The sequence below is a fragment of the Psittacula echo genome (genome assembly GCF_963264785.1).
Source record: "Psittacula echo genome assembly, chromosome: 7".
Classification (NCBI taxonomy): domain Eukaryota; kingdom Metazoa; phylum Chordata; class Aves; order Psittaciformes; family Psittacidae; genus Psittacula; species Psittacula echo.
In genome coordinates this window covers 62,145,466-62,161,598 of record NC_137740.1, presented here as the reverse complement: position 1 = coordinate 62,161,598, position 16,133 = coordinate 62,145,466, and the positions used below count along the sequence as shown (strand labels likewise).

At 41.2% G+C, this 16,133-nt stretch overlaps 1 long non-coding RNA gene across 1 annotated transcript; it reads left to right on the top strand.

Annotated features, from left to right (window-relative positions):
* Positions 1–925: 925 nt before the first annotated feature.
* On the top strand, positions 926–8,551 carry LOC308223527. Its single transcript, XR_013957344.1, has 3 exons — positions 926–1,225; positions 2,605–2,659; positions 4,648–8,551. It is a non-coding gene; the product is annotated as an uncharacterized lncRNA (long non-coding RNA).
* The last annotated feature ends 7,582 nt before the right edge of the window (positions 8,552–16,133 follow it).

Below are 16,133 nucleotides of genomic sequence, written 5' to 3'. Positions count from 1 at the left end.
GTCCATGTGGTTCTGTTCCCAACACCTGTGGAGTTACAGTGTGCTGAGGCATATATGGTTATCTGCTGAGTAACTTCTGCATTTAATCACCTTTGAAGCATGAAAAGGGTTTTTTCTCTATGAACATTTAAGACAAATTGCTAGTATGTCAAGACTCAAAACTGCACCTTGGTGGATTGACACAAGCTAATGACATATGTTCTGACTTGTTTTTCATCTTGCCTTGTATTTTTTCCTTTCAATTGCTTTCCAGAAAGGAGGGTAATTAATTTTGATTAGTAATTATAAATACTCTTTCAATTGCAAATCAGCCTTTAAGTTAAATTAAGCACTGCATTTTGCTACCCAAATATGCACTGTCTCTCTGTGTCCAAGTAGTTCTAGAGATGAGCATACATTTGTTCAGTTTATCTATTTTAATGAAAATCTGCATGCACAATTTTCGTGCAACAGTTTGTCACGTTCTCATTGGACTGAAGATGCCTTACACTCTGCTGGTTTTGCAAGAGGACCTCCTTTAAATGCATGGGGAGGAAAAAAAAAACCTAAAAATGTTTTAAAACTAAAAATGGCTCTGACAGAGCTAGTATCATTTGCAGATAACATAGCTTTTCCCTAAGTGTTGCATACTTCAATGTTTCAGAAGCAGCCGATTTTTGAGGCTGTAAAAAGATTAAAAGGATGGATTAAGGGGAATCATTTCAAGTTCCAGTATATTTAATTAAAATTTGACTTGCAGAGAGAAATTCTTTCAATTGGGAAGGAAATGATTCTCCTTGCAGAAGACCCAACATTGACAGAGGTCCTCTTTAGCTCTTAGGGAACACTGGTACCAGGTGCTTACTCTTTTTCATCAGCAACCTTGCTACAATAAGTCTTTAAAGAATTTTTAGCTTTGTCATTGCAAACATGAAGTGATGCGGAAGTGGTCTAGTGTGAGGTGTCCCTGCCCATGCGGGGTCATTGGAACTAGATGCTCTTTCAAGTCCCTTCCAACCCAAACCATTCTATGCTTCCGTGAAACTCGGCTGTACTAGATATCCAGCCCATTTCAGGGGGATGGATAAAATCGTATTCATTTTGGCAATGTGGTGCTTTAATTAAAAAGTGATGGTTTTGATTTTTGAATTGCACTTCCATAAATACCTTTTTTCTTTTTTTAGAGTGCAGAGGTTACATGAAAACAAATACATTGAGTTGGTTCATCAATTGGAACCTTCTTGGGGTAACTACAGAGAAAATCCTAATTTATTCAGTCTGTTAAATGCAAAGATTAGAGGAAACAATCCTAATAATTACTGATGAATTAGAAATAATCATGAAGAATTCATGATGCATTGAATAAAATTAATAGAAAGATAAAGCCCTGCAGTTCAGAAGGAAAAAACTTTTAACTGCAGTGGTGGTTTTCTCCAGTCCTCTCTAATATGAGCTGCCACCAAATGTGTTTAAATTCAAGTCAGTATTACTCATTTGACTTAATTTATGGAGTATTATATAAAATATATAAAATAACTCAAAAATTTAGTTGATTCTTTGCTATATTGGACCATTTACTTCCTATAGAAAATACTGTGTGGCAGTATTTAAGAAGATGGTGGGGGTTTAGTGCAATGTAAGTGGTACAGTTATGTGACGACAACATCTCGCAGCAGTTTAAGCTGCGTGCAAGAGAAATTGCAGTTGATCTTTAAGTCTGACAAAGCTGCAAATCCATATTCTCAGTTCTCCCTGTTACTGTTTAATTTCAAACCAAAAGGAGTTTTCATCTGACGTAAAGAAAGTTCTTACTGTTTTCTTAAACTCATCTATCCTGAGGTTCTCTGTATCATTGAGAAAGGAAGCTGGGAGCAAAGTGCTCATTTAATTCTAGTGTTAAATGGAATAGAAGTTCATTGCAGGTAGTCCCAGCACTGAACCTCTGTAAGTGTCATTTTGTGGGGAATTTTCAAACAAAGACTGACTGGACTTCTTTGGCTTTGCTTTCTCAATGAAAGTAACTGAAGTTGGCTTTGGGGCTCTCATTTCTTCGGTTAATTCCCTCTTTTCTTAGCATAAGCTTTATTGTTTGAAATAAAGGGAAAAACATAAACCAGGCCAGAAGAACCCATATGAAAGTTCCAGACATTTGAGAAATCAGATTTCAAACATGGAAAAAAGCATAGAATATGCATTACCTTATATTTAATAACTGGTTTCACAAGATAAGTGAATTCTCAATTGATACCTGAAAATGCTTGCATGAGGGGATAAATATTTTCATTGCTGTTAAACCTATACCCCTTTTTCCCTATATTTACTGGCATTTTACTTATTTTTTTCTAATTAATACTAAGATTTTTGGAGTTTTTAAACCAGAATAGCCTTCCCATATATACTATGTAACAAATCAATGATTAGCAGGTTTTGTGGCAGATATGGTAATATCATTAGTGTAAATTAATGCTTTTGGAAAACTAAATACTAGCTTGACATATTTTCTACCATAATTGCTGGTTTTAATGCTTTCTTAGTGAGACTAAGCTTGAAAAGTAACTCCTTGTTTGGACCTTTTGCAATCCATGAGACTTTTATAATTGTGTTATTACTTCTGTTTCTTTCTAGAGTAGTGTTGTATCTTGGAGCAGAATTCTCTACCATATGGAAATTTTGGCTACAGGTAAAACCATCAGTATATAGTGTCTTAATTCAGGCAAATGTGTGTGGGAAGGTGGAGGAAGGAAAGAAATATATCCATGAAGTACAAGACTATGCAAAGATACCAAACTTAACATAGGGCTCTGCTGAAACTAATTAGCTTTCTGAAAGGCAAGCATAATTAGCCCACAAACAACAATGTTATTGCAGCATTCCTGCCTTTGGGATTGGAGCTAGCATCTCTGGATCTCATACACAGTATGTGAATTAGTACGGTGCCATATTTATTCTTAGTGTCACTCACTGAGGTGCCTCTATAATGTGCAATTTATTGAACCTTATGGAAGTTGGGAGAAAGGGTAGAGTTAAACTCATATATTCTGGTTGTCAGGATATCCTGTACCTTTAAGGAACACTGTAAGGAGAGCGTCTTTCTTGTCACAATGCAAATAGTATTTTTCACATCTTCAGATTACTGTAGCAGTAGACTAAAGCACTAAGTTTAATGACTTTAGGTGCTCTGCTACAACAGAACTTGAGGGAATTACAAGCTGCTTATGCAATGACCAGCAATTCCATGTCCAACAGAAACTTCCAAAAGATGGTTGTGATGTTTTGAGGGAAGAGAAGCAAAAAGGAAAATGCTCAAATATGAAACCTAAAGATATTTTGACAAAACCATGCAAGTAATTGGAGTTTATGTATATGCTTAGCATACGGCTTACAGTAAGTAACCACTGAGAAAGCATAGGTGCATTCTGGAACAAACCATTGGTAGAATACATAAAAGTAATTCAGATTAAATGCTTAACATATGGGAGTTGCAGCTTGAGTTTTTTGGATGTAGGACCTTAACTTGGCCACAGGATGCAGCTTCCTAATTGCAATTAGCTATGTTGTTCTTAGTAGAAGAAACTTGCATCACAGTTCTACTTTCAAATCTGGCCCAAGGAAGAGGCAGCATTACAACTGTTTTGGTTCTGTTATCAGTAATACGTTTAGAGATTAATCTGAGAATTAATTAAAAGGCATAAATAGGTTAAAAGAAATTAAATAGAAACCAATTAATTCCTGCATGTTTGATTGTCAGCACTGAATAATGGCCTTGTAGATCTCAACTCAGTTCTTTACGGAAGATTGTACAAGAATGACCTGAGGTGTGTTCTTGGAGCCTAGGTGTGATAATACATGGAATTTTAGTTAATTTGCCTCTCCAGTGGTTCAAAAAATTAGCAATACTAAAATCTTGATATAATGTATGCAGTTTCAGTGCTTTTGTGTAGAATGTGGCTTTTCATATATTACATCTGGCCTTTCCAGTCTTCTCTTAAAAGAATGCTTTTTACCAAGCAGCTTCATTAAAGTTCATCTGTGAGCTTGGCAAATGCTTTCTGCCCATCCTTAATAGTTGCATTGGTGCCTCCATAGAGGCACTTTCAACGCCAATTGTCATTTTAATATCCCATGACAATGCTTTTTACGATGGTCTCACTGTCATGCCACAAAATAAGCATCAGAAGTAGAACGTATGCAGTACTCATTATGGTCATGATTGCTTGGCTCCAGCAAGGAGTTTCTGCCGTCAGCAGTCTGTCCGTCTGGCTTTTAGGCTTGGCAACAACACAGACATTATGTTTCCTTTCAAGCACAGGCAGAATCCGCTGGGGATATGGGCTGCTTCATAATGGTTTTGCTCTTTCTTCAGAAGACATTATACCTTTAAATAATAAGATGTCTATGCTAGAATTGAAGGTTTAATATGACAAGAAGTCTCCTTTGTGCAGAATCTTTGCAGCATAATGCCAGTAATCTCTGGAAGGTAGACTTAAGAGATGATATATTGAACAGAACCAGATTAGTGGTGCCCAAGGTCTCAGTTTCTAGGAATCTGTCTGGCCATGCTATCTCATCTGTCTTGGAATAATTCTCCTGTTTTTGTTTATAACTGGCGGTGCTGAATATAGAGGTGCCTTGAATTTATATTTAACTCTATTTGTCTTCCTTTCTTAGCTTACTCCCAGGTGTGACTGTTGCTATGAAACTGACCACCAAGGCTTTCCGAAAACTCTTCCCCCCCGAACAAACTCAAGTATTTAGAAGTAAATAAGCAGCTCGGAAAGCAGGAACTGCGAATTCCTAAAGACTGCAGTATTGGAAGAAAGCCTGCGTACAGCCTGTTGTGGGTTTTCTACAGAGCAATGAGGAACAAGGGGGCACGTGCACCAGTCAGCAAGATATGTGAATGATAAATTCACAGTGTATAGTACAGAGAAGTTCCTCTAGTGCAGGATGTAGTCGCTTCTATTCATAGAAATCTATAGGTTTAGAGGAAAACTATAGTTAGGACTTAAAATTGCTGTCTGCTTGGTGAGGACTGAACTGGCCTGGTAGCTTATTGATAGTAAGCCTGATCTTTACTCATGCATGCAGCATCATAGCCAGGGTTTTATATATGATGACTTAGGAAAGCAAATTGGGCAGGATTGGCCTCAACTTGTATCTTATAAAGATGTGGGTGCTGCAGATTTTACGAGGAGCTGGCGTGGGCTTTCTGAATGGTAGAACACACCAAGAATATATTGCAAACATAAGAACAAATAGAACTTGCTAGCACTTATGCTGGCTATGTCTACTGTACAAACACCTTGTTAGAGGTATTGCTCACTGTAAAGAATTTTGGTACTGGTGTCACATAATACCATCAGAATCGATTGGAATAGCTAAACTGTGCTTCATCCTACCTTGGAAGCTGGGAGGGCTTAAAAACCTGACATTGTGAAATAGATCATTCCTCTGGGGTTTAAGAAAGGTGCTGCAGTGATGTGAGGTTGTATGGGAACAGCAACAGACTGCATCTTCCTTTGGTTTTCATTTCAGAATCCCCAAGAATTCGCCATTTCAGTGTTGTACACAGAAAGGCACTCATGGCAACCCACAAATATGAAAGGCTTATAAAACATTGAAAAGCCATCATTATTACTTGTCTGACTCTAACTTATCAGGAGTCCCATTAGTAATTTTTATGCTTCCACCTAGAATAGGCAAAAGTGTTCCCACTTGTATTCAGCACAAAATACTTGAGCATAAAGGGAAACAGGCTTTCAGTTCTCCCAAAAATGGAGACTGAAATTGTCAGTGGGAGGTAGTGAAGCTCTGTGACATTCTTAATCCATCTTTCATGGATTGTGGTGTGTCTCCACCTAGCCATGCAACTGCACATTAAAGTTAGAGCAAAAGGATTTAACGTTTAAACATCTAACCAGTAGTTGATGACAGATAGTACATGATGTTTGTGGCTTCCCTTATTCGAAGCTAGTCTTTTAGATGGTCAGGTCTTGTCTGAAGTGAATACTTCAGGGATGGGGATGGTTATCAATAAACTAATCCTGGAGTCTCGTTTAACAAAACCTCCTTGTGAGAGTTAGCAGATGATGTTTGTCCCTGTATGAGGTGGATGGGAAGTCGCTGCCTTTCTGGCTCTATGGTTACAAGTGCTGTCTAGACAAGGGCTGCAGAATTAGGCTGGCTCATTTTCAATGGACCGCCCAATGTATATATTTATTTAGTGTCAATGTCTACTGAGTTGTGTGAGACCAGAGCTAAATCCTCATGTCTCGGACCTACTTGAAAAACTGTTTTAGTTGTTTGCTCCATTTCATTCACCCTCAGAATTTATCAGTTGCTGAAATTCCTTGCTAAACTTCACCTGCAGCCCAATCCCGATTCATTTCCTTTTTAAGTAAAATTCCTACTCGTGTATGTTCTGATATAATGGGCTGTAACCAATTAATCACACAGCTGTTAATGGAAGTACAAAGCTGTACATCACAAGCTTGTTAGTTTCACTTAGGCGTGCGAGCTTGTGTTGGGTGAAAACGCAAAGGTATCAGTCAGGCTGACAGACACAACCTCAGTTGTCCCCTGTGCTACTGCCCTTACCATTGTTCAGTGACAGGGAGCATTCAGCGTGGCATCTGGCAGTGAGAAACCCTTCCAAACAAATGAGGTAGTTTAATGGAATTCTGTGCCTTAGGTGAGGGAATGGCAAGAAAATGCACTATGAATGCAAACAGAGTTACTGTATGAATGTTACACCTTCTTATAAACAGCTTCCTGCCAGCAGTGAGCGATAGGAAGCACATTAGCATGGGGGGGTTTGCATGCAGTTAATGATCTGAATGCTAAGGATTTTTTTCCTCCTGACAGCACAGAATTGTTTTATAAATTCTCCAGGAATGTGGGATAGGTGTTTGACATGAGCGATAAAGGAAGCTATTTAGAACTGCAAAATGAATTAAAGCTTTAAAACGCCTTTACGCAGTTATAGGCAGCAGCAGAAGTGCTGGGATTGGAATAATGAGTGAGGAAATTGATTCTTTGAAAGGAGAAACATTTGAAACCAGAAATAATCTTCCAGTTTTACTTCTCTGAGTTAAATTGCTTTTAGCTCTAGATACTCAACAGTGATGTTGATACACATCAGGAGTCTTACACACAGGGGTTTTTTTGGTATGTTAGAAGTATTTGAAGTGCTGAAATTCCCTTTTTGAAGATTCTGGGGAGTTATGTTCTATGCATCTTTGGAAAAGGGAAAGGCCAATGCATTGAGGCTTAATTTCATGTTTTCCACAGCAACCTTTACATGCCATCCAGTGGAAATAGCACTGGTGTTTCTCCATTGAGAATATGAAGCATCTAGGAGAGTTTCTAGGTTTCTAATCCTGTTCCCCTTGCAGAGAAACTATTCATCATTTTCAGTGTTATGCTTCTATATTGCTGATCACAAACTTCTTTACAAAGGTGAGTGTCATTGTCTCTGCTTACCTGGGACAAACTTGCAGCATAGGAATGAGGAATGATTCATCCATGTTGTATTAGTGGTATGGTGATTGAGCCTACTATTTCCTCAGGGCTTATGCCACAGTTGTATCCTCCTGTAAAGGCTGGCTCAGAGATGATCTCTCCAGGTCTAAGCTCAGATTTTGTGTTAAAGTAAAAGGGAAAACCACTTCAGATGGAATTCCTTGTCACTTGTCCTGAAAGGAGACCCTGACATTACTTTCTGATTTTCCCAAACTTTCATTTTGTTCTGTGGCTTTGGCTCTTGAACAGCTCATTGTTTAAAAGCATAAATAATGCTCTAGTGCATCAGGTGAAGATCTACAAGTCACCATGAGTACCCTAAAGTGTTGCCAAGCTGCACCTGAGTGGGCTGACACAGCTGGTTCCACTAGCTGTGAATCAGAAGGTGAGTCCTGCCTCCCCCAGACCTGCTCTGTTGCTGTACCACTGGAGTCTGAAGTTCCTCTGCAGCGTTTGTGCCACAGGAGATGGCTTCTTGGAAGTGCAGATTATTCCTCCCTCCAGCTTCATGGACAGGCTCAGACCCTGCCATTGGTGGGCAAGAAGGTAAGAGATGGGTAAAGCTATGGATGGAGAGAAATGAATGATTAGAAAACCCAAACCTGGGGTTTTCAGTGGGCAGTGGGAAACTCTGTGGTTCCAGTTGCCGTCCCAGCTGGGGTTGTTATCTAATACATGTATTTGGTGTATAAGCTGAGAAGTTTGGAGAAATCTGTGATAACAAGGGAGGAACATAAAGCTTTTTGATAATTGTGTTCAAGTGTGATCTGCAGAATTTGTTGTAAGATTTTGAATTTAAAGCTATGCCTAAAGCTAAATAGTGTTCAGCTAAATTAGCAATGGAATGGCTGATGGAATAAATAAGGAAACTGGTTAGGATTAGAGATGAGGGGAGTCTGGTTGAATGGCAGTTCACAGATGGGTGTGATGAAGTAGACTGGTAGCTTAATGTCTCTAAAGCACTATAGAGTTTGACTGGAGAGCTATTTACATTTTTGGTTCCAGATGAATACTGAGGTAGTTTAATTCTCCTGGAGACTTGGATCACTGTGTACGTGAGGCTTGCAGGGATGGTAGCTCTTCCTAGACTGGACATTTCCAGATGCTTTCTGTCCCAGCAGCCTCTGTAGGCCACTGCTTCTCTGACCGTAGAGGACCAGAGCCAGTGGCATTAGTTTCTGTGCTCCACTGAACAGCTCTCAGCTAATGCAGAGTTTTGTGTGTTTTGAATCCAACCTTTATGTGCTCTGGTTTCAAGAAATGGTGATGTGTGTGTTCTGCGTACTTGCAAGCTATAGCATACTTAGGAGTCTGAGTCCACCAAACCTTGTAAATGTGCCTGTTTGAGTGGGATGCTTTGATTATATGTATTTGTAAGGTCTTTTCTGGATGGAATTAAATGAAGTGATAATCATTTGGGAAGAAAAGCGGAGATTAGTGTGTTATCGTAGCCCACTCTGTGGCAATGTTGCCAAATGCTGGTTCCATCTAGGTGGTGATTACTGCAGTTGTTTGTCATCCTGTCAGTTCTGCAGCAAATATCAGTGTGACAAATGTGCTAAATACACTTCGTACAACCACAGAGTAGGACTGTGCAAAATGGTGACAATGATGTCCATCCTTGCATGTGTATCAGCAGGGATCAGGTGCTGTGCTGGGAGGAAGGGAGACTTGGACTGTGGAGATGGGAAGAGACACAGATCATCTGCATTAGGTTTTGGTTCACAATGGGAGTGTGCTTTCAACAACAGTCAGGCACTCTGGGACAGTCTGTGTTCACCTGGTGCTGTAGTTCCTACTTAAATCATTAAAAGCGGGAATACTTTGCTGCTGTGGTTTGTCTCTTGTCTGAGCTCAGTAGGCAGGTAATTTCTGGATGCGTTTCCTCTTCTCCATCCTTTATGACAAGTGATAAGGAAAAAGAATTAACTGAAAACGTTCTTCGTCTCCCCTCTGCTCAGACTTTCCTTAGGGGTGTAGCTGGGAGGGAAGCTACTGTTCTGAGCCCCAGGCTCCTGTAACACAAGGTAGCAGGGGACTGTCTGTTCTTTGTCTCCTTTGCTATCTTGCCCCTTGGGTTCTTCTTAGACATGACAGCAGATTTGTTTCAGACTAATCGCGTTATAATACTGAAATACTGAAACATAAGTCTGTAAGACCAAAGTACTGTTCAAAGAGATCTGAGTTGTATCAAACAGAGGTCTTTCCAAACGTTTTATACCCCTACCATATTTTGTTAGTTGAAGTCTTCCACTGTTGCTAGATCCTACCAACACCAGTATAAATATTAGTGAAGAGGGAAGTGATTGTCAAGGGTGAGCGGCAATAAGAAAAAACAAAAAAAAGGAAAAAAAAAATCCAAACCAAACATGCAAAGTCACAAAATCACAGAACTGTTTGGTTGTGAAGGGACCTCTCTGGAGATCATCCAGAACAACACACCTGCTGAGGCAGGGTCACCCAGAGCAGGTTATACAGGAACACATCCAGGCAGGTTTTGAGTGTCTCCAGAGAGGGAGACTCCATGACCCTCCTGGGCAGCCTGTTCCAGTGCTCTGCCACCCTCAACATAAAGTTCTTCCTCATGTTGCGCTGAAACTTGCTGTGTTTTAGTTTATGGCCATTGCTTCTCATCCTCTTGCTGAGCACCTGTCGTGGTTTAAGCCCAGGCTGTAAATCAGAACCACGAAGTCCACTTCCCCCCCCACCTTTCTTCCCTCCGCTCCTGGAGGAACGGGGAGGAGAATCAAAAGAATGCAGCTCCCACAGGTTGAGATAAGAACAGTTTAATAACTAAGGTATAACACAAATCACTACTGCTACCACCAATAGTAATAATGATAAAGGAAATAACAAGGAAGAGAATACAACCGCTCACCAACCGGTACCTCACCCCCACCCTGCCATGATCCAGCCCTTCCGGGGACTCTCAGTTCTACATCCTGGGCATGACGTGCTGTGGTATGGAATACCTCTTTGGCTAGTTTGGGTCAGGTGTCCTGTCCCTGCTTCCTCCCGGCTTCTCCTCCTCCCTGGCAGAGCATGAGACTCTCAAAGTCCTTGGTCAGGGTAAACATTCTGACCAGCAACTGAAAACATCAGCTTTATCAGTATTATTCCCAAGGTCGAAAGTCAAAACACAGCACTGCACCCGTAGAAAAAATGACTGCTACTGCTGAACCCAGGACAGCACCACTGAAGAGTTTGGCACTGTCCTCGTGGCACCCGCTTTGGAGATACTTATGTGTGTTAATGAGATCCCTTCCCACTCTTCTTTTCTCTTCTCTCGACTGAACAGGCCCCTAATGATCTCTGTAACCTTCTGCCAGACCCTCTCCAGTAGCCGCTTCTCTCTCTTATACTGAGGAGCCCAGAACTGGACACAGCACTTCAGATGTGGCCTCACTAGGGTCAAATAGAAGGGGAGGATCACCTCCCTCGACCTGCTGGCCACACTCCTCACAGTGCCCCCCAGGATAGTATTGGCCCTCCTGTCCACAAGGGCACACTGCTGGCTCATAATCAACACTAGCCCTTCATCCAGGCTGGTGATAAACATGTTGAATAAAACTGAACCCAGTATTGATCTCTGGGGAACACTACTGACAGGCCTCCAACTAGATTCTACTCCATTGATTACAACCCTCTGAACTCTATCATTCAGTCCAACATATGGTAAGGATGCAGTGCAAGCACCTACCTTGTTCTCTAATGTCTAATCCACATTTTCAAAAGCAAAGTGTACATCCAACTCCTGATCAGTTTTCTGGACTATACAAACCAAATAATCCTGTCTGCAGGATTTTAGGAGAGACTGTACTGCTGAGTGGGATTGAGAGGTACAAGTGTTCATGGGGTGTGACAAACCAGAGAGGAAGAGAGTTGTCACTTTGCTACCTTTCCTGGCTGGAGTAGGGCTGCTCTTTCCCTGCCTCTACAGAATCTGGCACCCAACACAGAGCTTCACTGTAATTTGGAACTACACTTTCAGCTTGTCAAGTGGCCAGTGTCTCAGACCACTCGAGTTTTCCAAAGGGTCACACCACCAATGATGTTATTACCCCAGGCAAGTCAGCACCCTGGGTTTGTCAGCACTGAGTTCTTTTAAACATCAGTTTAAAGCTCGAAAGATTAGAAGGTTATCCTAACAAAAAAAGTTGAATACTGAAGGTGGGTTGCAACAATGGAAACAAGATTACAAAATAAAATACCAAGCTGGGAATTTAAGAGGACTCATTCCCAAGTCCCTGTCCATTAAGCCTACCTTTTCCCTTTCTTTCTTCAAAACAAACTCCCAAACTATTCACAAATCTTTAGCCAGCAATAGCTCTAATAATTCACATTTTCCTCCTGAGCCTGGCTTTTCTCTTCCTTCTTTCAGTACAGGCAAATCAAACGTTTGGGGCATCTCGGGAAGAGAAGACAGATAAAGGGGTGAGAGGAGTTAACTTTCAAGACCATTGAAAAAACCTCTATGAATATAGTATCACAGGAAATGTTCACTGGATGCACACCCTGTCTCTGTTTAAGCTCTCCATAGGGATCAAACACAGCACATTAATAATATAGATGAAAGAACTGGCATGTAGAGTCTTTGTCTGAGCTATATTCCCTACTCTCTTTTGTCAGCTTGGAGGCTTGAAACAAGTGGGTTGCTTCATCCATCACTCTCTTTTATATATCCACAAGGCTAGATCCAGCAAACAAAAACCTACTTCAGATATTTCTCTTAAGCATAAAGGTAGTATGACAGCTTAAATAAAGATGCTTCTAGTTTTCTCTGTTTCATAGACTTTTTCCTTGCATCAAATTTCTATTGTTTCAGTCAGAAAGAAATGACATTGATTTTTTTTCGTTATTTCTTTGTATAGCTTTATCCAGGGCACCCAGACTTTGATCTGCAAAGCCAGTGATCGTTAATCCAGATGGATCATTAATCCAGATGGCAGTCCAGTTCCTATACCCTTTCTTGCAGAAGATATTATCCATGCTATCAGAGAAAGAAAATTCTCCTATGAAACCATAAAAGCCTGAAAGCTAACTTTCACCCCTCACTTTCCCCAGGAGCAGCTGAGAGGCTCTACCTTCCAAGCTATCAATTGTCTCTTACTATTCAGAACAGCTGAGCATCCAGCAACCCTTAGTTGAAGTTACCCTCACCACACTCCTGAGGTAAAGCAGTGGCATAATCTCAGCTGTACTAATAGGAGGCACAAAGAGTGTGTATAACTTGCTCAAAGTATCCATAAAGTCTGTGGTAGAGGCAAGATCTCAGTGCTCCCTCTGCAAGCCAGGGCTCTTATCTCTTCCAAAACCAGACAGCACAGAAGCAGGAGAAATTTGCACCCTTTGCCATCACCCTTCTTCTCCACCCTTGATGGACAAGAGGGTAACATACTGGGCACTTGTTTAGAAACCCCTTATGTTGTGAGCAGGAAGAATAAATGGTCTGTGTCACTGAAGGAGATGTTACTACCAGTTCAGCAGGTCTGTGAATACAATAATTTCCTGTAACATGCATCCTGCAACCCAGCTGAAGGTTCCCAGAAAGCCTGTGAATGGAGATGAATACTTCATCCTCTCTGGACATCTCTCTTTGACATCAGTTTATCACTTCACAAACAACTAGATCAAACATGCAAAAACTTGGTTTTGTATAAAATCTGCCAGCCTCAGTACTGACATAAAAAGGAAAGTTATGGGTTTCTGGGCATTCTGTAGTTATGGCAACTTGACTTTAAACAGTAACAAATGAAACCATTCCCCATTGTACTGAAAAGTGTTCTGTTGTACACTTGATTTGTAGCAGGCTAAGCACTCCCATCAATGGCCCCGTAAGTAGTTTTCACACTTGTTCTATCCAATTTAGGAGGGAATATTGGTTTCATCACAATTATATACTGTAATCCTTGTTTTAATCCCTTCTTTCAGGTTTTACTGCAATTTATTCTATTCAAACTCTGTCTTTGCTGCTTAAGATGTTCTCTCCGGTAAGGACATTTGCAGTGCACTACTTTCTTCTTTAGATCACACCAGACCCTTTCTGTCAGCTCCTATAGCTGAGGCATCGGGTTCTTCCACTTGTCTGTCCAGCTCATGGCAAGGCTTGACAAACTTTGCAGGCAGCCGCCATGGACCTGTAGGTAGGAGGACACAAACATACCCCCTCTCCCAGGCTATCAGCTCCTGAGAAGGAGGCCGGTTAAAGTGATTCAAAGGCATTCTGATGGAAAAGGAATGTGAAGCAGCAGAGAATGTGAAGCTACAGCTGCCTGCCTGCTTAGCAGCAGCCATAAATACCTGCCAGCAACCACACTTTTGCATTAACCCTTTCTTGCCCAAAATGTTAATCTGCTACCCATTAAAAACTTTTACACGAACCCAACAACAAAAAATACACAGAACACCGTCTGCCCTCAACACACACACGGGATCCCACAAGCAAACTCCATACAATTACAATATTTGAAACACAAAACCCAGACAATCATGACTCCCACTACATGGTCCCACGTACAGAACGTGGCGTAAGAACCCCATGCAGCTAAGGCCAATTGCTGCACTTGCTGTAACACCTCAATTCTCATGTGAGTCTGTACTGCAGCAGGGTGAAATTGTCCCTTCCCTATTAACATTTCATATGTAACACCATGTAAGGGATTATTAGGATTGCGACCCAAATTATCATCAGCGGCTCTTTCAGCAAGCTCCTCAAACCCACTTTTAAAATGTAATAGCTGCGAAGGAGTTAACAGGACTGAAGCTACTTTAAGACAATCATTGGGAGTTAAGACCATACTAGAAAACAAGGCAGTTAACATTTGTTGTGTATACGGAGAAGATAACCCATACTGAGAAATTGCTCCCTTAAGTTCCTTTATGATTTTCCACTCCATAGGAGTCCATTGGGTTTGTCCCTGAGCATTCGTAATAACTGGAAATGCAGCGAGAATGTCAATTGGTAGAACAGTGCCGTCTATGACTGCGTCTTGGATAAGACCTCGCCATCTCAAGGCACTAGGGTTAGCTTGCAGAGGGGGCTTCGAGGGCGGTGGCAATGGACTCAGTCGGAGACCAATGTGATCACACAAAGCCATTTATTATAGAAAACTAACTCTTTATATCCTATTTCTTAAAGTTGTTTACACTAACTTGGCCCATTGTGATTGGATACATATCTTTAAGGCCCTTAACAACTAACGTATAATTGGTTAAGCACAGGTGTGAGAACCTGACCTTCAAAGTTTTCCAACAGTCCTCAATTTAGCAACTCAGTAAATTCCAGCTCCTTCTTATCTTGCTGGGATTCTCACTCCCATCCTCCTTCACCTTTAGTTGTCCCTTGGTTCATGTCAAACTCCACTTAGGCACTTGCTGATCTGGGTATGTGGCCGTTCTTTGCCAGAAAATCATCCACACTAAGGTATAACACAAATCACTACTGCTACCACCAATAATAATAATGACAAAGGAAATAACAAGGGAAGAGAATACAACACCTCACCACCCGCCGACCAATAACTCACTCCCACCCAGGAGCGATCCAGCCCTTCCGGGTAACTCTCAGTTCTACATCCTGGGCATGACGTGCTGTGGTGCGGAATACCCCTTTGGCTAGTTTGGGTCAGGTGTCCTGTCCCTGCTTTCTCCCGGCTTCACCTCCTCCCTGACAGAGCATGAGACTCACAAAGTCCTTGGTCAGTCTAAACATCGCTGTTATCAGCTCTGTTCCCAGGCCCAAAGTCAAAAACACAGCGCTGCAAAAGCTACTAAGAAGGAGAAAAAATGACTGCTACTGCTAAACCAGGACAGTATCCACCCCTTATTCCACACCATTCACCATGCATGCTTGCTGCTTTTATTCTTCCTTCCATTAACTCTCGCAAGATTTGGCACAACAAGAGCATTATATAAGACTAAATAATTCTTACATAAATCTGAGTGAATGCCTTTCATCGAGTACTGGGTGCTTATCGTGGCTATAAGTAAAAATGAATCACTTCCTTTTGAAATGGGAGCTTTAAACCTTGTATTTTGTGTAGTTAATTGCCACAAGCCAAAATAACCTTTTGAGCTCGATGAATTTTCACAGCTGCAGACGGGAGGGAAAAATCCACACTGATAAATAGAGACTTGGGAATTTCTAAAAGAAATGATTCCCCAACTGCCTCTTTTAGCACAAAGCCCAGCTCGTGTTTGCCAGGATGTTAAATGTTCCTAGCACATGTCTACAGAGCCAAGAACCTCAGTGTTATCTAAGGGATAGAATGAGAACGAACAACGCAAGGGCAGTGTGAATTTGGCACTTTAAGAAGAGGCAGCAGGTTAAAAAGCACAGATAATTTAGCTTTTCATACAGGCTCACAGACCAAGTAGGTTCTGGGCTTAGCAGCTCAGACACAGAGGTGTGGAAGACCAGTCAATTGACATGTTATATAGGGAAATACAGGGATGTACCTTTTAAGATAAGGGAATAATGATTTGTCTTACAAGGCAAGATGAGTATGTGGAATAGGAACTGGCAAATTAGGAGCCTGGGGGGAAAGAGCATTTCCACTCTCCTTGAGGAAAGTGAGAACCAGTACTGGGAAAGGTAGGAGGCTGTGGAAACAGTACTGGAACTGCAGTCATTA